General features: G+C 41.0%; 1 non-coding gene across 1 annotated transcript; it reads left to right on the top strand.

The window, feature by feature from the left end:
• The first annotated feature begins 2,075 nt into the window (after positions 1-2,075).
• On the top strand, positions 2,076-2,179 carry LOC112719547 (small nucleolar RNA R71). Its single transcript, XR_003161846.1, has one exon. It is a non-coding gene; the product is annotated as a small nucleolar RNA R71 (small nucleolar RNA).
• Positions 2,180-4,205: the final 2,026 nt, after the last annotated feature.

The following is a 4,205-nucleotide window of genomic DNA, read 5'->3' as shown; positions in this document are numbered from 1 at the left end:
TCACCATGAAAACATCCCCATTTGATTCCTTCATGATTTCCAAATGTTCCATAGAAAGAACTTTCCTGATTGTGAACACTTGAGGGAGCTGGGAAGGAATGGGTTTGAGGCCAGGTGGGATTGGCAGATAATGACTTGATATCACTTTATCTCCCGGAGAGAAACCTTCAGTGGGAATTTTCTTGTTTCTCCACCCTCTTGGCAATTTCTTTACAATTCTTCCCTCTCTCTTGAGGATTTCTTCATTGACCCTTATGCCAGGAGGATCCTTCTGATCTGTTTCTATTGATTCTTGTGGCTTTAACTCTTGCAATTCTTGTTTGCCTTCCAAGGACTGTTTCAGAGTTTCAGCTGCTGGATTGCTTTCCTCCAAACACAGATGGCTACTATCATCCTTAAGCTTTTCAGATTCTGGTTCAGGCTCAGATGCAGGTTTGAAAACATGGAAAATGAGCTGTTCATCATGTATTCTCAAAATTAGCTCTCCTTGTTCTACATCTATAAGCGCTCTGGCAGTGGCTAGAAATGGCCTTCCCAGAATGATAGGGTGTAGGTAGCTTTCCTCCATGTCCAAAATGACAAAGTCTGTGGGGAAGAAATAATTTCCCACTTTCACCAGCACATTCTCAACTACCCCTTCAGCTTGCTTCTGAGTTTTGTCAGCCAATTGTATGATTACATCAGTGGATCTCACCTCATTCAGTTGTAGCCTCTTCATAAGAGTCAGAGGCATCACATTTATGCTAGCTCCTAGATCACAGAATCCTCTGTCAATTTTTGTTTCCCCTATGATGCAAGGGATATGGAAACTTCCTGGGTCTGTTTTCTTAGAGACTATGTCCTTGATGAGTGCACTGCATTCCTTGTTCATTATTACAGTTTGTCCTCCCTTCAAAACTCTTTTCTTGCTCAGCAATTCTTTCAAATACTTGATATGTGTAGGCATCTGCTGGAGGATATCAAGAAAGGGAATATTGATATGGAGAGACTTAAATGTCTCTAGGAACCTTGAATATGTTTTCCCTTTTTCACCTCCTCCTAACCTCTGAGGAAATGGTGCTTTTGGTTGGTATGTTTCCAGCGTGCCTTCCTTTTGCATATCCTTAGCTTGCTCCGTTTCACTTTCCTGCTTAGCTTCTTCCACACTTTCTTTCAAGATTTCTGGCTCCTTTTCTGAGGGTCTGATTCCTTCTTCTTCTGAGACTTCCTTCAATGTGGTGATGGCCTTGCATTCTTCCCATCTCACTCCCTTTTGTTCCCCTTTAGGGTTCTTTTCTGTGTCACTAGGGAACACTGCAGTTGACTTGGGGGCCTGTTGAGAAAGTTCTCCTACTCGAGCCTCCATCCACTTGAGTTTTTCGCCATGGTTCCTTAAGGTCGATCTCACATCGTCCCTAAAGCTTTTCAACTCACTTATGTCCTGACCCATGTTTACTAACCTTCCTTCTATCCTGTTTAATTGATCTTGAAATTGTTGGTGCGGATCGGATTGAGCAGATTGGTTATTTTGGCCATGATATGGTGGTTGGGAGTAAGTGTTTTGTGTGGCTTGGTATGATCTTTGGTTGGAGTTTTGGTATGTGGAATTGTTATGTTGGTTGGGGTTGTAAGGTTTGTGGTTTTGTGGTTGGCTTTGCTGGTTTCCCCACCCAAAGTTTGGGTGGTTTTTCCATCCTGGGTTGTAAGTGTTGGAATGTGGATCATATGATTGCCTTTGTTGGTTTCCCACATAGTTGGCCTCTTCCCAATCACCTCCTTCTTCCTCTTGATCTTGTGTGTGTATTGCAGCCACTTGCTTTGTGTCTAATTTCCTGGTGAGCTCTGCTAGTTGCTTGGCAAACACCTTGTTTTGTGCTAGAATTATATCAACATGGTTCAGCTCCATGACTCCTTTAGTGTTGTGCCTCTCTGAAGCATAGTAGTACTCATTCTCAGCCACTGTCTCAATCACTTCAATGGCTTCTTCCACAGTCGTTTTCCTGTTCAATGAACCTCCTGATGAATGGTCTACAGCCTTCCTTGATTCATAAGAAAGTCCATCATAGAAAATATGCAATTGCACCCAGTCAGGGAACATGTTTGGTGGGCATTTCCTTGTCAACTCTTTGAACCTCTCCCATGCCTCGTAGAGCGTCTCACCATCTTGTTGTCTAAAAGTCTGAACCTCAGATCGAAGCCTATTGACCTTTTGTGGGGGGTAGAAACGTGCCAGAAACTTGCTCTCCACCTCATCCCAAGTTGTTAGGTTGTCCCTTGGGAATGATTCCAGCCACTTAGCTGCCTTGTCCCTAAGTGAAAATGGGAACAAGAGCAGTTTATAGGCATCATCCTGGACTCCATTGGACTTCACAGTGTCGCAAATTCTCAAGAATTTGGTGAGATGTTGGTTTGGATCTTCATTAGCACTCCCACCAAATGAACAATGGTTTTCCACCAGTGATATTAGCTGTGGTTTGAGCTCAAAATTGTTGGCCTGAATGGGTGGTTTCTGAATGCTACTACCACAATTCCCAGAGGTTGGGTTTATGTATGAACCAAGAACCCTCCTCTCAGGAATGGCATTGTTTCCATCCACCCTCTCATGGTTGTGAACTTCTCTATCCATGTTGAGATCTAGAGCTTCCTCAAAATTGTCCTCAGATTCTCCTTCAGATTCTTCCTCTCTCAGTACTCTCTTCCCTCTTGCTTCCCTTCTAAGTCTATGAAGGGTCCTCTCTGGTTCGGTATATGGAGGAGTTGATGCCTCTCCTCTCCTACCTGTCATACAAGACACACCACAAGCAACAAACAAGCGGAATACTCTTGGTTAATGGAAGAGTATGGTTAGAGCAGTTGAGGAATTAATTCAAATAGTTAATGGGTCAGTGAGTTAGTTGCTTGAATTTAAAGGCATAAAGAAAGAAAGCAAATAACAGAGTGCAGAAATTAAAATTCAACAAGTAACTTGAACTGAATTAACAAAACAAGAAAAATGCTCAATCTAGTTAACTTCCAATTTGAGAATTGTCAATCGAAAACCAATCCCCGGCAACGGCGCCATAAACTTGATGTGCATAAACTTGATGCTATGCTTTTTGGAAATTGCACGATCGGCAAAATTCCTTCCGGCTAGTGCACCGGTTATCGTCAAGTAAAAACTCACAATAGAGTGAGGTCGAATCCCACAAGGATTGGTTGAGTGAGCAATTCCAATTGGAAGTGTGTTCAAGTTGAGCGAAATCAAGATTTAGATGAGAATTGCGGAATCTTAAATTGCATGAATTAAAGAGCGAGAAGTTAAAATGCTGAAATTAAAAAGGGATGGGGAGGATTGCATGAATTGAAATTGCAGAATGTAAATAGAAAGGGTAGATCAGAGATGGGGAGTTCATTGGGATAAGGAGATATTGAAATCTCCGAATCAAAACATTTTCATCTCTTCCTCATCCAATGCATTCATTGAATTTTGCTTGGCAATCTTATATGATTGGATCCCAATTCCTTGGCTCACCAATTCTCTCTAAAAACAAACAAATTCCCAATCCCTTGGTTTAAATGTTCATAAGAAGAGATGATGCTCGATCACTGATTATACCACACAATTTCATGAACCACAATTTGGTAGGATTACATGTCACAATATCCATCCAAACCCCAATCCAATTCACTGTGAGAAAGCTTCTCTAGCATGAATCCTCTATTCCTTTCCCAAGGTTCCGAAGGATTCCAATTATGGATAGTTTCTTTCCCAAGACAACTAACCAATGGAATTAGATCGAGAAGCTTTCTAACAAAATTCAAGAGAAAAGATTGAAGAAGAAGATAAAAATTATTATTGATTCATTGAATTACAATAGAGCTCCCTAACCCAATGAAAGGGGTTTAGTGAATCATAGCTCTGAATTCAATTACAAAAGTATGAAAATTCCAAAGTGTCAAAAAAGTCCCAACTAACTTCAATTCTATCCTATTTATACACTTTCTAAATTGAGCTTCTGTTGTGTTTCTTGGGCTTTGAGGCCTTTCCTTGATTTCCTTTTGCTTTGGTTTTATGGTCCATAATTCTGATGAGGCTGTGATCCAATTCTGTAACATTCATTGAGCAAACTTAGTGATAAACAAGTAATGACACAAGACTCAACAAATTGAAGTTCCAGACTCATCAATTCTTCAGGCCCAATCCCATAAACCATGATATTCAATTGGGTTTCATACCCTAATAGGTT

Source organism: Arachis hypogaea, chromosome 10, assembly GCF_003086295.3.
Source record: "Arachis hypogaea cultivar Tifrunner chromosome 10, arahy.Tifrunner.gnm2.J5K5, whole genome shotgun sequence".
Lineage (NCBI taxonomy): Eukaryota > Viridiplantae > Streptophyta > Magnoliopsida > Fabales > Fabaceae > Arachis > Arachis hypogaea.
This window is presented reverse-complemented; position numbering and strand designations above follow the sequence as displayed.